Genomic DNA, 19,991 nt, shown 5'->3' with positions numbered 1-19,991 from the left:
AGAGAGAGAAAGAGAGAGAGAAAGAGAGAGAGAAAAGATAGAGAGAGAGAGAGAGAGAGAGAGAGAGAGAGAGAGAGAGAGAGAGAGAGAGAGAGAGAGAGAGAGAGAGAGAGAGAGAGAGAGAGAGAGAGAGAGAGAGAGAGAGAGAGAAAAGAGAACAGACAAACACTCAAAGTGGATAAGGAACTTGAAATATGCAACACTTCTGAGAGCAGGTTCAATTATTAACTTTATCTAGTACAGTACAGTACAGTACTCTTAGCTCTCTCTCTCGTCAAGCTGCAACAGCCTGTCTGGATCACATTCTGCAGCCAGCCACGACTCACAGACAGAGTATTAACTCTTTAGCATGCCACAGCAGCTAGCGTGAAAGCAGCATGGAGAAGACAAAAGCACACACGGAAAAACATAAGCTACTTGCGTATGATACTGTAGTGTAGCACGTGGCAGGGCAGAGAGCAGGGTTAGTAGAGTTACAGTACAGCAAGACCCTCCTCCTCCTGCCCTGGCTCGGTCACTCCGAGGGGCTAAACATTGCACGACCCTTACAGCTATTTTGGCAAGGAGTCAAAAGCCTGATAACCATTTTGTATGAGACCTCACTGCTTTTCTGGAAGAAAAACAGCTGCCGTGATTACAATAGAGAATTCATAGAAAATACGAGTGGTTCTGATTTGTCCTGGGTAAAAAGGCAGAGGATAGCTTATCCAAATAACCCAGGAACTATAGCTGTACTGACTAAAAATGTATCATATTTGAAACCAATAGGAAAAGATTGTTGAGTGTATTTGGGTCTAAACTATCCCTTACCCTGGAATCGTCTAGAGTCCTGCATCGTGACGCACTCCACCCTCCCTAAACCCTGCTGTTTGAGCGTGCGCACACACACACACAAACACACACATACACACATACACACAATTATGTACTACAGGACTACAAAACAACATGGCAGACCAGTCCTCCATCTTAGTTCATACTGATTATTCTTTTCATTCACGTCTGTCTGCCTATCTCAGTCTTTTTTATACTCCTTCTCGCCCATCCTCTCTCCCTGCTTCTCTCTCTCTGTCCTGCCACCTTCTCCACTCTGCCACCAGCATTTGGCTTTTCCCATTTGTGGCAGATTACTGTAACGCTATTGTAAAACAACTTCCTGCGTCTTTTGGCTCTGGTTCCAAAAACGGCAAAGGCTGGGCTCACACGCTTCCACCCCCGAAGTATCAGGAGCTCTAAAAAGAGAGAAAGACAGAAAAAGGAAAACTGTCAAATCTCTGCATGTCTCCTCTTGAGGACTTATTTGGATGCCTTGTGTCTTTAATGCCACATGAGAAGTAAAGGAGGAGAGCAGAGGACTGCATGCCTAGCAGAAAATAAAGGTGGGGAAAACTCTAATTTTGCTTATTTTACTGTGTAACCTTCTGTTGGTTTGTGGAGTACATTTGTGCTGTTAGGTTAGCTCAGACAGAACTACCCAACATGGCTGCTGCTGCAGGGTTTCCGTCTCCTCTGCGGAGTGTGTCTGTGAGGGGCACTTTTCCTAACGCAGCCACCCCGTTCCTTTCATCGCTGGCTCTCTCTCTCCCTCGCTAGAACCGCACAGCAACAACCGACCGACCGGTGGCTCCTCCGCTTGCTCACTCCGAGGACTCTCCCCTCTCCTCCTCTCTTCATGACAAGGTTCAATAAGACACAGGTGGCCACATTCACAATGGACCTTCGGCTAGCAGGGTGAAAAAAACATTGTTTGTGTTTACTTACTGAAGAAATGGTGCAACCAAGTTAGGGCGTTATTAACAGTCTCTCTAGTCTTCTTTTTAAAAAACGACACAAAATGGGTTGGATGTGTCTGCTTTGGAATGAGCTAGAACCCTAGAACCCTAGAACCCAATCCAAAGCACTGCAGCCTCACGTCACATCTCGCCATGTGTTTTAACCAATTGAAAAACTCACGTCTTCGCGTTTAAACATATAGGTTTAAACATACAGTTTGTGGATATTGTAGATATATATTAAGAATCTGTATTTTTTGTATGCACAAACCTGCTCAGTTTCAGTAGAGGACATACAGTGGGGGAAATGGACATGGAACTATGAATTTGTTTTAGATGTTGGTTTGGAACGGTCTGTAGTAATCATTTAGCTTAGTGTGCATGTAGCGCAGCATTTGCAAGAAGTTCACTTGAGGATAGGGTTTTGGTTTTGGGAGGATGCCAACTTTTACGACTGTGTGCCTCTACCTCGTTCCCCTCTTCTCTACTCTGGTTGCATTTGTCTGTAATGAATTATATTGATACATTTATTTATATATGTAATTATATATGTAATTATTATATTTTACGTTGTGTTTTATAATTGTAAATTACCTTAACCATGCTTTCTTTAAACACCTTTTAAATAATAAATTAAGCAATTTTAAGATGCCACGTTTCCATAAAGTTATTTTTTAACTTAGATATATTTTAAGGAATGCTTTCTTACACAGGTGTGCGTAAGAACTTTGGCAAACACTACCGCTTTAAAAAACGACGTCCTAGTACAACAGAAAAAAGCTCGGAGGGAGGACAGGGAGATAAATGTAACTATTCCTTCTGTAGTATATTTGAAGGGATTTCTTAACCCTATTGTTTAATAATTATGGAATGCTACGGACTGCTATGTATCTCAGTCAGCATGAACTTTTAGAATCTTTAGATAATATCACAATAGATTAAAATGGTTAATAAAGTTTAAAGTAAATATCCAACCTGTTAGTCAAAGCTATGTTCCTGGTTTTGAAATGCTACAAATCCACATAACTCACCACAGTGGATGGTGAAGGAGAGAATGATCAGAGTAGTAAGCTAACTGACACATCAGTAAATGTGGCTTAGCTATCGACACGGGAATACAGATTCAGTCATTCAGTCACATTCAAGGAAATGTTAAACAAAATGGCGGACGCCGCCATGTCATATGCAGGCTTCATACAGAATTTTAAAGCATTGTGATACATTCAAAACTTAACCTTGCTTAATAAAATGTACTACACGTTTTGTAAAAAGCAAACTATAACGACTCCAGGAAAAATCATCACATATTTTGTCTCTGTCTTGTCTTTTAACTCTTAATCGACAAGCTGGTTATACATTTGTAAGGAAGTGTTTGGAATAACAAACTCAGAATTCAACAGAAAATATTACGCACAATCAATATGAAAATTGCTGTGTGGTCTTAGATAATTTAAAATCTATGACAAAACAATTAAAATAGTATCCAACAATTTCATATGTAGTTGCTGTACCGATAACTACATTCAATGTTAACCCAGTAGTATATCACTAGTATATATGGTAAAAACAGATCATGCAAATATAACTTTCTCTAACTGGTCCTACAGAAAATTTTAACTTTTGATAGTATTATTTTGGGATAATAAGAATTCCTGATCATGCAAAGTGTAGGCTGTTGGATTCTCACTTATCCCTTTTCTCATGTGTTATGAGTAATTATCAAATGCACACTGCTAAACACACAGAGAAGACAATAACTAAATAAAAGGGTCAGCCAAGGGAAGATCAAACTAAATGCAACAAAGAATCTATGCAAAAGTTCGACAAGATAGACCTATGTACAACACTACATCTTTATTTTCTGCACAGGGGCATAATCATGGCATTCTCTGATTTATCTTATTGAAATGTATTTTTTTTTGTCTCACTCTAAAACATTTTGTGATCCATCATTTTTATACATAATTTGGAGTCACAGAGTAACAGTCACAAGGTCTATGTACACCATTTTTTAAAACTGTAATACCGAACACTTGGTATTCCATGTAGGTCACATAAGGAGAGTCAAGGACACATGATTAGGAGCCTGTTTGCTTTCTTTAGTGTCTAGAAACACAGGAAACAGACAGGAAAGGAAGGCCCGGGAATATGAAATTGCAGTGGGCAGTAGCTCCACATAGGCAAACATGATCTACACTCCTTTACCCATTAACCACCAACAGGAGTACAAGCCAGATTTCTGACTGTGCAGGATCAGCAACTGCAATGTATCAGGATACCAGGCACATACAGCTGACACATCACACAGAAACAATTTATATTCTATATCAGGGTTCCCCAATAGGCGGCCTGCGGGCCAACTTCGGCCTTCCTGGGATTTTATTTGGTCCCCCAAGTTTTCTGAGCAAAACATAATAAATAAAAAAATACATATATATAAAAAAAAAATGTAATATATAATTTTCGTTGTTGGACATAAAAGACTGTAAAATCACCATGAAATCAGCTTAAAGTTATTTTAATTTAGGAAATCTGTTCCCAAGTATTCCCACGCATAAATAGAGAGACATATGTGATCGTATCCCAATGTAATCAAGGTTTGAAATGATTCTGTTTTTGTCAAATACTATATCTGTTTGGGATTCTTGCGGTCAATTTGCAGTGTAGAAATTATTTATAACTATGTTCCGGCCCCCGACCATCCACTCAAGGAAAAATCGGCCCATGACTGAATGTAATTGGGGACCCCTGTTTTAAAGGAAGCTAATCAGGAGGATAGCACCAACCCACAAGGCCGGCTGGCCCTACGTACGCAGGGATGAAAGACTTGGACTCCCTCTCTAGGAACAGGGGCCGAGTGAGTCTATGAGGTGGTCTTGCTTCAACCCGGCACGTGTCTAAACAACTTCTCTATTACACCCAACCTCTGAGGGCACTACCCATCGAGCAGGGAACAAAGGCCATGACCCTGGGGTCAAAAGTGTTATACGGGAGGCCCAATGAGGGCCCAGTGCTGTTTGCTTTAAGAAGGTAAAGATGACTAACACATTAACAAATGCTGAATAGGGGATTATCCCTGAGGGACGTCACTCTCAGGGTCTACACATCACGTCTTATTAACACCCCTGACCTCTGACCTCTGGCCCGCCACCTCAGGCAGCCGCGTGCGACCGCCACTCTCCGTCTCTGTCTATGTGTAAGGATAACACGCACACACACACACACACACACACACACACACGCACACACACACACACACACACACACACACACACACACACACACACACACACACACACGCACACACACACACACACACGCACACACACACACACACACACACACACACACACACACACACACACACACACACGCACACACACACACACACACACACACACACACACACTACAAGAGGGTGGTAGGGATGGGTGCAACGTTGCTTGAAAAAATAAGTAATATGTGTTCTTACAATCACTACAATTACTGAGTATCAATTCCAAATTACAAACAGTAATACTTTATAGTAGTTTTGCCATGAGAAACAAAATATCTATTTAATTTCAAGATCTTCCTTTTATGTATGATTAGCAAATGTTTGACATTTAATTTCACAATGATCATGAGTCAAGGAATGTATTTACACCCTACACAACAATAGATTCAATAGTCCCTCAAATTGATCCTCCTTATTACTGAGCTGCAAGTGTTCCACGGCACTTCATAAAATGGGGGCATTTAGATAAAGTTCTGATCACAAAATGGTGGACAGAAGACATGCGCAATGTGGATATCATGGATAATATTACACAATATGATAGATCCTTTCAACAGCACATGCTTATTCACACATTCTGTTTTCAATTATTACTTATGTATTGAGTGGGTGACGTAAATGAATTGTGTCAATGTGCAAAAGTGGAAGCTGACTTAACCCTATATCTCCTGACAGATTACACATACATATTCATTATTGAAACTAAACAAGCATGGTTTAATTTCATTGGGTGTCCATACTGTTATATGCAATACCTCATAATGTCAATACCTCATAATGTCATGATAACATTTTCTTCTGAAAAACAAATACGAAATGTGATTATTATGTGTCTGAGGAAAATAATTTCTGAGATGGTGATGTTTAAGAATTACGATGTTGGTTTGCTGTACATGTTTACACTTGAATATTATAAAATCTTAAAGAAAATTGTATTTGTGAAATATTTTCTATTAGTCACATATTTTTTCTTTTTAGAAATGGGTTCACAGCCCAACATAAGTATAGTATCTATTTGAATTGAAAATAGAAGTGATAATGTCTTTCTAATGTCAATACAATTTTCAATATATATATAATGAGAGGTTATTGGAAAGAATATCAAAACATAACAAATAACTATGTATCTATAGCAATGAATAATACAATTAATTAGTTACTATAATATGTTGTATACATACCTCAATAGCAAAATGTGGAACTTTTTACCACAAAGAGCTTATATTTACTATATGATTAATATAGAATGAATCCATCATTGGAAGTGTATTGATTAGATAACAACTGATATTACAAATCAAGAGTGAATATCAACCGGGTAAGAATAAATAACTTAAAACTTCAAAAGAATCTGTTCAAATTTGTCAACCACATGTAGAATTAAAATCAGGTGCATCTGTGTGTAATTGTAACAAATGATGCAATTATAAACTGTCATATAGTAAGTCCTTCATCTACAATGAAATATTGTGATTTACATTTTTTTAAAGCTAAATTGGAAGTCATAAGTAATTTGCCTGGCAACAAAAAGGTTCAGCATTTTCCCATGATCAGAATTTCAAAAAAGATGGGAACATTTAAGGAGGATTTTGAAATGTCAAAATAGCATATTTTTCCAATAAAAAATGTATTCAAAGGAAAGAAGCTAGCGCACACCACTCAATGTATCACTCATTTACTTCCATGCCAACTTATTTTCTTAGAATAACTGTTTCACTTTTCCAACGCACCTGCTAAGCAACAAGTAACACCCTCTTTTATTTAAATAAAACATTAACAAGTAGAAAACAATCATTGAATTTATGAAAATGAAATGCACAGTACCATTTGACACAGTAAGCAAGGCTGCAAATTATACATATTCACTTATTATTATAAAATGTATTAACCTTTTATCAGTAACATTTAACACTTTAACCTCTACATCTTTATATCTGAATGTATTGAGCTGTGAAATTCTAGCAAACCAATATGCTATAGTCATTAAACAATGAGCTTTGTAATTATCAAACATTGTATTGATGCTTTCTTTACACAGAGATGCTTTTCATAAATTTGAAGTTTCGAATGAGAGGTCAAGGTCAAAGTATGTGGTAACAAGAATCAAGATTCAAGAGTCATGAAGATGAATGTCATCTTGTTATTGTTTTTATGCATTGAGTATTTTGGAGTATAGTAATTCAACTATTTTACCATTTGTTTTCAGGGAAATATTTAAGATAAGTAATTTTACTTAAATCTATATCATATGCAAGTACTTACAGATGTCGGATCTTAATTTTAGCCAGTTTGCTACAGCAGGAAAATAATCCTGCAACAGCAGGAAATGTGAATTATTATGTGGATTATAATTAATGGCCATTTTTGTAGGAGTTGATACATTTTTAGTAAGGGACAATCAAATCTGAAATTTGTGGAAATTACAGACTTCAGAAGCCTTTTTAAACCTCAAATACACATTACAGGAAAGCCTGCAACAGGGTGATCAAATTAAGATCCTACACCTGTACACTATTACAAAAACATTATATTGTAGACTATATTGTCGATTGCCAATTCATCATCCAACTTCAGTAGCATTTTGCTGGTGTTTAGTCACTTTCGTATGCAAAAACTTGAATCAGAAGCTAATACGGAGCCTCTAATACATACCATCACATCTTACATACATATTATTGTATAATTAAACATAGAAACACACAAATAAACACATTGACTGAATGTAAAGTAGGTGGTTTTCAATATGTAAGAACAAGACAAATAGATATCATATTCTATCAGAGCTAAACTCACCTTGCGGTGTCTCACCGGATTCTGAGAGAAAGAGAGAGGGAGGGTGGGAGAGAAAGCTTGGGAGCTTGCAATACAAAATGGACCCTATCCGATATCAGACCTCAGAATGGACAACCTTCATAAACGGGGCGACACCCAGATTGCAACTAACGAGTCAGGACTACTTCTCATGGCCCTTCAGTAAGCAGGCATGTTGTGTGGAGAGTAGAGCCTATGTATGGCGCCCACACCACTACAGCAGAGGTCAGAATCAGAGCTCCTCACCATAAAAAGGGCTATAATATATCAGGGGTCAGTTCAAAATGAATTGATCTTGACCTTGAGCAGAACGGTTAAAGTGAAATTTTAATTGAGAAATGCCCTATACTGCCTTTGTTACATGAGTTGCATGTTCAATTCTTCAGTAGTATTACATTGAAATGGATAGACATGAGTTAGGTTTTCACAATGAAGATAACATTGTTATTTTATCCAATTCTATTTTGTTTAAATGTGATCTAAGCTCATATGATTTGAAATATCACCGGAATTTAGAATAATTTCAAATTACCATTATATTAGGCCTTGTTGCCCATACTCAGCTAAATCTCAACATGTAACAGTGATAATCGTTGATATGATGCAATATAACACATATACAAATGTATATTTCAAAGATAATGCGCAATCTTACAAAGACAATTCAACCAACCTTAACTTACACTACTGGTCAAAAGTTTTAGAACACCTACTCATTCAAGGGTTTTTCTTTATTATTTTTACTATTTTCTACATTGCAGAATAATAGTGAAGACATCAAAACTATGAAATAACACATATGGAATCATGTAGTAACCAAAAAAGTGTTAAACAAATCAAAATATATTTTATATTTGAGATTCTTCAAATAGCCACCCTTTGCCTTGATGACAGCTTTGCACACTCTTGGCATTCTTTCAACCAGCTTCACCTGGAATGCTTTTCCAACAGTCTTGAAGGAGTTCCCACATATGCTGAGCACTTGTTGGCTGCTTTTTCTTCACTCTGCGGTCCGACTCATCCCAAACCATCTCAATTTGGTTGAGGTCGGGGGGTTGTGGAGGCTGGGTCATCTGATGCAGCACTCCATCACTCTCCTTCTTGGTAAAATAGGACCATGGGCTCTTACATACCTGAGCTCCCCCTCTGCCTGCTGTGGTCCTCTGAGGAGGAGAGGTCTGCTAGCTGCTAGTACACCCTTCACACAGCCTACAGCCTGGGCCACTCACTTTTATTATTCCTGTGTGCCAGGAGCGGACGAGCCTGGTGCTGTAGGGGCCTTTGTGCGACGTCACAGTGCCTTTACCGGCATGGACTGGGGCGAGAAGACTCTGAGAGGATTTCCTGGCTCCAGGCGAACCCTGCACACCTAATCGCCGCTCCTCACACTCTCTCTCGCTACTTTACACACTCTCCATGTGCTTTTTCTCTACTTCAGTCACACACACTCCCTGTTTGCTGTCTCTGCTTCATAACACACACCTCTTACCATGCACACACACACTCTTCATGCTCTTTCTCTATCTAATAACACACACCCTGTGCTTACTGTCTCCTTAGGACACTAACAAAGCCTCAATCACTCACTGTCTTGGCAGATACACTCCCGCTCTCTCAACCTGACGTGGCTTCATCACAGTACAGAGGGCTGGGACACAGAACAGGACTGATCCCAGACACACTCTCACCAGTGAAACTAATGAAACTAACACATGCATAAGAAACTGTAGCAGCCGGTCCAGTGTAGCTGCTGTTTCAGTAAGGTTTCTACCAGCTGCTGCTCTAACAATACTGAGCACTGGTTCTACTGTGGCAGTGGAAACAACTACAGCAGTAACATTACTCCAGTGTTAACAACACCTCCAGAATGAGGTCATTTCATTGAGGGAAAATCGCAGTTGAAATGGATCAGACTGTTTGATTTCTGTACCACAATAGATTTACAGAATGATACTGTTGGATGCAAATCCACGTGAGGAAATGTGGCAATGTTTTGGTGAGCAGTTCAATAAACAGTGTTTATTATTAACTACTGGTCTATTGCATTACGTCACAGTACGTTTTATTTTATTGTTGTCCAATAATATATAATGGTAAATTAAAATATCATAACATTTTGCATTACGGTTCTATGGTGTACAATTTATGTGCGGCAACCTTCATGGGTATAATTAACATACATTTTGAGAAAAACAAAAATATCAAATTAAACTAAACAACAACATTTCCATTTATAAGCCGAGCTGCTCTGCTGAAGTCTCCATACCACATTTTAGAGTATCACCCCAAAATGTACCCTGTAACTTGTCTCACACTCACTGTTAATTAAGCCACTAGACAAATACTGAGTGTAAACTAAGCCACTCATGTCTCGGTAGACCTTAAGCAGGGAGTTGTCTGTCTGTCTGTCTGCGATGGAAAAGAGACGACTCCCTGGCCCTCCCATCAGGGTGTGGGGTAGAGTTGTGGTCAGGCCATCCCAGCCGACTACATGACAGCCCCTGACCTCTCATGCCACAGGGGTCAGGGAGAGGTCATGGCACTGTGCAGTATGGACAACGGAGGAGAAGTCTTATCCTTCCACTCCTGCACAGGCTGTGCAGCGACAGCAAGACGGGCTGGAGGAGCGTTCCAAAATCCACACTTATTTGGACAGAAAGTCAGTGTGTGTTTCAAAGGAACTGCTGAGGAGAGCATTTTTTATGACCTGTGCACTCGACAGTGTGTGGTACACCTGTCTCCTTACTTACGCTCTCTCCCCCTCCCCAACCGACTCTGACTCTTCCCAACTGAATATCTCTCTGTCATCATTCACTGCCAAAATGGCAGCCACTGGATTCAATTCTTGAGAAATACAGCTCATCGCACTCAGGAGGACAGAACTACAGTAAAGCACCTTTGCTGAACGGCCATGTTTGCATCAAGTATAGGACTAAATTAAATATGAAGTATTAAGTACATTCAATGTTTCTAAGCAGGTGCTGGAGATCAAAACCAAAATGTCAAAAGAGACTCTAAAAAGAATCCTCAGTATCCTCAGCACACCGCAATCTATATGCTCCGATACACTTTATGTTTTGAACCCCTTTGGTCTTCATTAGTTCAGACCTAGGTCGAAACCTCCCGAGTGGCACAGTGGTCTAAGGCACTGCATCGCAGTGCTAACTGTGCCACTAGAGATCCTGGTTCGAATCCAGGCTCTGTCGTAGCCGGCCACGACCGGGAGACCCATGGGGCGGCGCAGAATTGGCCCAGCGTCGTCCAGGGTAGGGGAGGGAATGGCCGGCAGGGATGTAGCTCTGTTGGTAGAGCATGGCGTTTGCAACGCCAGGGTTGTGGGTTCGATTCCCACGGGGGGCCAGTATGAAAAAGATAAAAAAAGAATGTATGCACTCACTAACTGTAAGTCGCTCTGGATAAGAGCGTCTGCTAAATGACTCAAATGTAAAATGTAAATGAAAGCTTATCAATAAAGTACATGGAAGCAAGGAGTGCAGACTGCAGTCTCATAATGGCACTAACTGTCTTCCGTTCTGACAGGTTCATAGCAGTTTGCTGTTCGTCAGACCTACAGGGCAGGAGGATGAAAAGACAAACGGCTCCACAATGACAGTGTGAAAACCGGCAGCTCTCAGACAGTCTGCCTTTGCCACAGTAATAGGGGTGATAACCTGGCATGGTACCAACCACTAAGACCCATTCAATTCACTTAAATGGGAGAGGAGAACAAAAAACGAGATCACATTCATATTTTAGGACAGCAGATGATATAGTCCACTGTGACTCACTGTGAGTGCTGCACACAAGGGCCAAGGGGAGAGAGAGAGGGAGGGAGGGGAAGAGAGAGAGAGAGAGGGGGGGAGAGAGAGATAAACAGAGATAGAGAGGGAGGGAGGGGGAGAGAGAGAGAGAGGGGAGAGAGAGATAAACAGAGAGAGAGAGGGAGGGGGAGAGGGAGGGAGGGAGGGAGGGGGAGAGAGAGACAGAGAGACAGAGAGACAGAGAGACAGAGAGAGGGGAGGGGGAGAGAAAGGGAGGGAGGGGGAGAGAGCAAAACTCGAGCTGCATAAAGCTAGAAATTAAGACTTGACTAGCATTTTGATGATGTTGAAAATCACTTAACAGTAATAAGGGAGGTATAGCTCATTGATGCCTCTCTTTATTTCTAAAAAAGTTAGTGTTTAACAGGTTCTGCCACAGACAAAACTCTGGCAGGGAGGGAGTGTGGTTGGAGGGCTGGAGAGAATTGGGGAGCCTGGGGGATTGGGGGTGGAGTTGGTTGGCGGAGAGAGAGTGGTCTTTTTTTCTAGGGGGTGAAAGGCGGACGATCATGTGTGCGGAGCCCATAATAAAAGGCTCTTTTATGTGCAGCGTATGCAGATAGAGGAGGCTCCTTTGTGCACAAACGGAGATCCCATGCCTGGGTCTGCCTGGGGTGGAGGGAGGGAAGGAGGGAGGGAGGAGGAGTAAGGGCGTGAGAGAGGAATGGGTGGATCTGGCATCGAGTGCCATCAACGTGCCGGCCAGGGGGAAGGAAGGGGCGTGGTTGTGTAGTAAAGACAACCTGGGTAGCCCTGCCCTCCTGCCCCAGTCAGGTTCAGATATTCAGATACAGAGGAATCACTGGGGTTATTAGGAGGATATTAGGGGAAACACTGGGGTTATTAGGTGGATATTAGGGGAAACACTGTGGTTATTAGGAATATATTAGGGGAAACACTGGGGTTATTAGAGGGATTTTACGGGAAACACTGGGGTTGTTAGGGGGATATTAGGGGAAACACTGGGGTTATTAGGAGGATATTATGGGAAACACTGTGGTTATTAGGGGGATATTACAGGAAACACTGGGGTTATTAGGGGGATATTAGGGGAAATACTGGCGTTATTAGGGGAAACACTGGGGTTCACCCATACACAAAAAAATGTATGCACGCATGACTGTAAGTCGCTTTGGATAAAAGCGTCTGCTAAATGGCATATTATTTATTATATTATTAGAGGGATATATACAGTGGGGGGGAAAAGTATTTAGTCAGCCACCAATTGTGCAAGTTCTCCCACTTAAAAAGATGAGAGAGGCCTGTAATTTTCATCATAGGTACACGTCAACTATGACAGACAAAGTGAGAAAAAAAAATGCAGAAAATCACATTGTAGGATTTTTTATGAATTTATTTGCAAATTATGGTGGAAAATAAGTATTTGGTCAATAACAAAAGTTTCTCAATACTTTGTTATATACCCTTTGTTGGCAATGACACAGGTCAAACGTTTTCTGTAAATCTTCACAAGGTTTTCACACACTGTTGCTGGTATTTTGGCCCATTCCTCCATGCAGATCTCCTCTAGAGCAGTGATGTTTTGGGGCTGTCGCTGGGCAACACGGACTTTCAACTCCCTCCAAAGATTTTCTATGGGGTTGAGATCTGGAGACTGGCTAGGCCACTCCAGGACCTTGAAATGCTTCTTATGAAGCCACTCCTTCATTGCCCGGGCGGTGTGTTTGGGATCATTGTCATGCTGAAAGACCCAGCCACGTTTAATCTTCAATGCCCTTGCTGATGGAAGGAGGTTTTCACTCAAAATCTCACGATACATGGCCCCATTCATTCTTTCCTTTACACGGATCAGTCGTCCTGGTCCCTTTGCAGAAAAACAGCCCCAAAGCATGATGTTTCCACCCCCATGCTTCACAGTAGGTATGGTGTTCTTTGGATGCAACTCAGCATTCTTTGTCCTCCAAACACGACGAGTTTAGTTTTTACCAAAAAGTTCTATTTTGGTTTCATCTGACCATATGACATTCTCCCAATCCTCTTCTGGATCATCCAAATGCACTCTAGCAAACTTCAGACGGGCCTGGACATGTACTGGCTTAAGCAGGGGGACACGTCTGGCACTGCAGGATTTGAGTCCCTGGCGGCGTAGTGTGTTGCTGATGGTAGGCTTTGTTACTTTGGTCCCAGCTCTCTGCAGGTCATTCACTAGGTCCCCCCGTGTGGTTCTGGGATTTTTGCTCACCGTTCTTGTGATCATTTTGACCCCACAGGGTGAGATCTTGCGTGGAGCCCCAGATCGAGGGAGATTATCAGTGGTCTTGTATGTCTTCCATTTCCTAATAATTGCTCCCACAGTTGATTTCTTCAAACCAAGCTGCTTACCTATTGCAGATTCAGTCTTCCCAGCCTGGTGCAGGTCTACAAATTTGTTTCTGGTGTCCTTTGACAGCTCTTTGGTCTTGGCCATAGTGGAGTTTGGAGTGTGACTGTTTGAGGTTGTGGACAGGTGTCTTTTATACTGATAACAAGTTCAAACAGGTGCCTTTAATACAGGTAACGAGTGGAGGACAGAGGAGCCATTTAAAGAAGAAGTTACAGGTCTGTGAGAGCCAGAAATCTTGCTTGTTTGTAGGTGACCAAATACTTATTTTCCACCATAATTTGCAAATAAATTCATTAAAAATCTTACAATGTGATTTTCTGGATTTTTTTTCCTCAATTTGTCTGTCATAGTTGACGTGTACCTATGATGAAAATTACAGGCCTCTCTCATCTTTTTAAGTGGGAGAACTTGCACAATTGGTGGCTGACTAAATACTGTTTTCCTCCACTGTATATATATTTTTTAATTATACCTTTATTTAACTAGGCAAGTCAGTTAAGAACAAATTCTTATTTACAATGACGGCCTACACCGGCCAAACCCGGACGACGCTAGGCCAACTGTGCGCCGCTCTATGGGACTCCCAATCACGGCCGGTTGTGATACAGCCTGGAATCGAACCAGGGGGTCTGTAGTGACGCCTCAAGCACTGAGATGCAGTGCCTTAGACCACTGTGCCACTCGGGAGCCCAATTATTAGGGGAAACACTGGGTTAGGGGGATATTAGAGGAAACACTGGGGTTATTAGGAGGATATTAGGGGAAACACTGGGGTTACTATGGGGATATTAGGGGAAACACTGGGGGGTATTAGGTGAAACACTGGGGCTAGTAGGGGGATATTAGGGGAAACACTGGGGTTATTAGGGGGATATTATGGGAAACACTGGGGTTATTAGCGGGTATTAGGGGAAACACTAAGGGGATATTAGGGGAAACACTGGTTATTAGGTGGATATTAGGGGAAACACCAGGGTTACTAGGGGGATATTAGGGGAAACACTGGGGTTAATAGGAAGATATTAGGGGAAACACTGGGGTTACTAGGAATAGTATGGGAAACACTGGGGTTATTAGGGGACACACTGGTGTTATTAGGGGGATATTAGGGGAAACACTGGGGGGATATTAGGGGAAACACTGGGGTTATTAGGGGAAGCACGGGTTATTAGGGGGATATTAGGGGAAACACTGGGGGGATATTAGGGGAAACGCATTATTAGGTGGATATTAGGGGAAACACTGGGGTTACTAGGGGGATATTAGGGGAAACACTGACGTTATTAGGGGGATATTAGGGGAAACACTGGGGTTATTAGGAGGATATTAGGGGAAACACTTGGGTTACTATGGGGATATTAGGGGAAACACTGGGCTTATTAGGGGGATATTAGGGGAAACACTGGGGTTATTAGGGGTTATTAGGGGAAACACTGGGGGGATATTAGGGGAAACACGGGTTATTAGGTGGATATTAGGGGAAACACTGGGGTTACTAGGGGGATATTAGGGGAAACACTGGGGTTACTAGGGGGATATTAGGGGAAACAATCGGGTTATTAGGAAGATATTAGGGGAAACACTGGGGTTATGAGATGGATATTAGGGGAAACACTGGTAGAGACTCATGCATGCTCTACTTTGCATCTGAGCTCATATATATTCACTAATCATACTATCTTTGCACACATACTATCTATGTGTGCAATCACGTATTCACTCTGATTGCACACACAGCAGGGGGTGTGTCTGATGGAAGATGGCGCTGCAGTGGATAGCAGCCATCTCACGGGCTCCTAACCAATTCTGCTATTTTGTGTGTTTTTTTACGCTGATCCGAAAACATCTTCTGGACATCAGAACAGCGATCACTAACCTCGATTTGGACGAAAATGTAAACTTCAACTTGTTTCTGAGAGCTGTGCCTGAACGAGGACATCGATATACATCTCGCTAGTTTTCCGATGCATTGTCAAGACCGAACGGCAGACTCGGGTAAGACGAAAGGAGGAGGTGTGTGTCTCTTTGTTAACAACAGCTGGTGGACGATCTCTAATGTTAAGGAAGTCTCAAGTTTTTGCTCGCCTGAGTAAAAATACCTCATGATGAGCTGCAGACCATACGATTTACCAAGAGAGTTTTCAGCTATATCTTTCGTAGCTGTCTATTTACCACCACAAACTGATGCTGGCACTAAGACCGCAATCAACAAGCTGTATAGGAGCTGTATAGGAGAATGCTGCCTATGACCCCAAGAACACCATCCCCACCGTCAAACATGGAGGTGGAAACATTATGCTTTGGGGGTGTTTTTCTGCTAAGGGGACGGGACAACTTCACCGCATCAAAGGGACGATGGACAGGGCCATGTACTGTCAAATCTTGGGTGAGAACCTCCTTCCCTCAGCCAGGACATTGAAAATGGGTCGTGGATGGGTATTCCAGCATGACAATGACCCAAAACACACGGCCAAGGCAACAAAGGAGTGGCTCAAGAAGAAGCACATGAAGGTCCTGGAGTGGCCTAGCCAGTCTCCAGACCTTAATCCCATAGAAAATCTGTGGAGGGAGCTGAAGGTTCGAGTTGCCAAATGTCAGCCTCGAAACCTTAATGACTTGGAGAAGATCTGCAAAGAGGAGTGGGACAAAATCCCTCCTGAGATGTGTGCAAACCTGGTGGCCAACTACAAGAAACGTCTGACCTCTGTGATTGCCAACAAGGGTTTTGCCACCAAGTACTACGTCATGTTTTGCAGAGGGGTCAAATACTTATTTCCCTCATTAAAATGCAAATCAATTTATAACATTTTGACATGCATTTTTCTGGATTTTTTTGTTGTTATACTGTCTCTCACTGTTCAAATAACCCTACCATTAAAATTATAGACTGATCATGTCTTTGTCAGTGGGCAAACGTACAAAATCAGCAGGGGATCAAATACTTTTTTCCCTCACTGTATGTAAGAATGCTGTTCATTGACTACAGCTCAGCATTCAACACCATTGTCCCCTCTAAGCTCATCATCAAGCTCAGGACCCTGGGACTGAACACCTCCCTCTGCAACTGGATCCAGGACTTCCTGACATGCTGGCCCCAGGCGGTGAGGGAAGGCAACAACACATCCTCCACGCTGACCATCAACACAGGGGCCCCTCAGGGGTGTGTGCTTAGTCCCCTCCTGTACTCCCTGTTCACCCATGACTGCGTGGCTGCACAAAGACTCCAACATCATCATCAAGTTTGCTGACGACACAACGGTGGTAGGACTGATCACCAACAACTATGAGGCAGCCTATAGAGTGGAGGTCACTAAGGAACTAACATGGGCCACACACACCCAGCGCCTCTTCCCCCTCAGGAGGATGAAAAGATTTGGCATGGGCCCTCAGATCCTCAAAAGGTTATACAGCTGCACAATTGAGAGCATCTTCACTGGCTGCATCACTGCTTGGTACGGCAAACTTTAAGGCACCCAACTGCAATGCACTACAGAATGTTGTGAGTACGGCCCAGTACATCACTGGGGCCAAGCTCCCTGCTCTCCAGGACCTCTATACCAGGCGGTGTCAGAGAAAGGCCCCCAAAATGTTCAAAGTCTCCAGCCACTGAAGCCATGGACTGTTTTCTCTGCTACTAAGTCTGGAACCAATAAGACCCTGAATATCTTCTACCCCCAAGCCATAAGACTGCTAAACAAGACTACTAAACAGCTAATCAAATGGCTACCTGGACATCCTGCATTGACAGTTGTTTTTACTCTCTTGCACTGACTCTATGCACATCCTCACACATACTGTACAGTGGCTTGCGAAAGTATTCACCCCCCTTGGCATTTTTCCTATTTTGTTGCCGTACAACCTGGAATTAAAATGGATTTTTGGGGGGTTCGTATATGTCACGGATTCTGCCGAGGCTGCTCCTCCTCCTTGCTCGGGCAGGCTTCGGCGTTCGTCGTCCCCGGAGTACTAGCTGCTGCCGATCGATGTTTCGGTGTTTGTCTTGTTTAGTCTTGAGTGTTTACACCTGTTCGCTATTATGTTTGATTGTAGTCCCTATATATACCCCTGTCTCTCGTTTGGTAAATTGTGTGTTATTGTTTTGTTTCCCGTAAGGTCGGCATTGCGGTTTCGTATGCGTGTATTTGTTTCCTCCCTGTTAGGAGGTTTTGTTTTGTATGTTTTTTTACTGGTTAGTAAAGTACGTCTGCCAGTAGCTCTGTGTCCTGCGCTTGACTTCGCTCACCGCATACACGTCGCCAGTGACAGAATAACACAACACACATGGAGTCAGCAGGATCGGCGGTGCCAACGGGATCACTGGAGGAGCGCGTTATCCAACAAGCGGCCATGATCCAGGATCTTGGCACCGCCATGGAAGGGGTGATGAACACCTTGAGGCGATGGGAAAGAGGAGGTTTGCCCACACCTCCTCCAACGATACCACCACCATCAGCCACACCCATCGTTTCATCTCCGGAGTCCAGTGGGATTCGGCTCTCGCTCCCGAGGGCTTATGATGGCACCGCGGCCGGGTGTCAGGGTTTCCTGCTCCAAGTGGAACTCTACCTGGCAACCATCCACCCGGCGCCCTCGGGATACGAGAGCGTTTCCGCCCTCATCTCCTGTCTGTCCGGCAAGGCACTGGAGTGGGCCAACGCCGAGTGGAGGGGAATAGACGCCGCTACAGTCAGCTATGCGGAGTTCTCCCGCCACTTCAGGGTGGTTTTTGATCATCCCCCAGAGGGGAAAGCGGCGGGTGAGCGTCTGTTCCACCTCAGACAGGGGAAGAGGAGCGCGCAGGAGTTCACACTGGACTTCCGGACTCTAGCTGCCAATGTGGGATGGAATGAGAGGGCCCTCATCGACCACTACAGGTGCAGCCTAAGGGAGGACGTTCGCCGAGAGTTGGCCTGCAGGGACACCAACCTAAGTTTCGATCAGCTGGTGGACATGTCGATTCGCCTAGATACCCTGTTGGCTACCCGCGGACGTCCGGAGTTGGGGCCGTCCATTCCATCCCTCAGCACCTCCGAGCCGAGCCCTATGGAGCTCGGGGGTGCTGGTGAAGAGGAGAGAGACCAGGAGAGAGGCCGTCCCCTGCACCAACTGTGGCCGCAGAGGACACACTGCCGTTCGGTGCTGGGGAGGGTCTTCTAGGGATCAAGGCAGTAGGCCACGCACTGATGAGTCATTCCAGGTGAGTAAGCACCCAACTCACCCAGAGCTCTCTGTTGTACACATGTGTATTAAAGTTGTGTTTCCCGAGGTTTCTTCTCACTCCCAGCATAAGGCGCAAGTCGATTCAGGCGCAGCTGGGAATTTTATCGATCGCTGTTTCTCGTATAAGTTAGGGATTCCTCTTATACCAGTTGATGTGCCCTTCCCCATCCATGCCCTACACAGCCACCCTTTGGGGTCGGGATTGATTAGGGAGGTCACAGCGCCACTTAAGATGAAGACGCAGGGGGGTCATGAGGAGATTATACAGTTGTATTTGATTGACTCTCCTGCGTTTCCCGTGGTGTTGGGGCTTCCCTGGTTAACATCTCATGACCCTTTCATGGCAACAGAGGGCTCTCAAGGGATGGTCTGATCAGTGTGTCGAGCGGTGTATAGGTGTTTCCGTAGGGGCAACGACGGTGGAAAGTCCGAACCAAATGCCCACAATGCACATTCCTCCTGAGTATGCAGATTTGGCACTCGCCTTCTGTAAGAAGAAGGCGGCTCAATTACCACCTCATAGACAGGGGGATTGTGCGATAGACCTCCAGGTAGGCGCTGCACTTCCTCGTAGTCATGTGTATCCTCTGTCTCAGGAGGAGACGGCAGCTATGGAGACATACGTCACCGAATCTCTGAGACAGGGATACATACGGCCGTCCACTTCCCCGGCGTCCTCGAGTTTCTTTTTTGTGAAGAAGAAGGATGGGGGTTTACGCCCGTGTATTGATTACCGTGGTCTCAAT

The 19,991-nt window shown here is 43.3% G+C and overlaps 2 long non-coding RNA genes across 3 annotated transcripts in view; one reads left to right on the top strand and one right to left on the bottom strand.

The window, feature by feature from the left end:
* Positions 1–19,991, bottom strand: part of LOC121540601 — a 111,836-nt gene that overhangs the window by 14,705 nt on the left and 77,140 nt on the right. The gene's annotated exons all lie outside the window — the stretch shown is intronic.
* LOC121540602 lies at positions 1,216–2,419 on the top strand. Its single transcript, XR_005995517.2, has 2 exons — positions 1,216–1,379; positions 1,594–2,419. It is a non-coding gene; the product is annotated as an uncharacterized LOC121540602 (long non-coding RNA).

This window comes from Coregonus clupeaformis, chromosome 26 (assembly GCF_020615455.1).
Source record: "Coregonus clupeaformis isolate EN_2021a chromosome 26, ASM2061545v1, whole genome shotgun sequence".
Taxonomy (NCBI): domain Eukaryota; kingdom Metazoa; phylum Chordata; class Actinopteri; order Salmoniformes; family Salmonidae; genus Coregonus; species Coregonus clupeaformis.
Note: the sequence above shows the minus strand (reverse complement) of the source record. Positions and strands in the feature narration are given on the sequence as shown.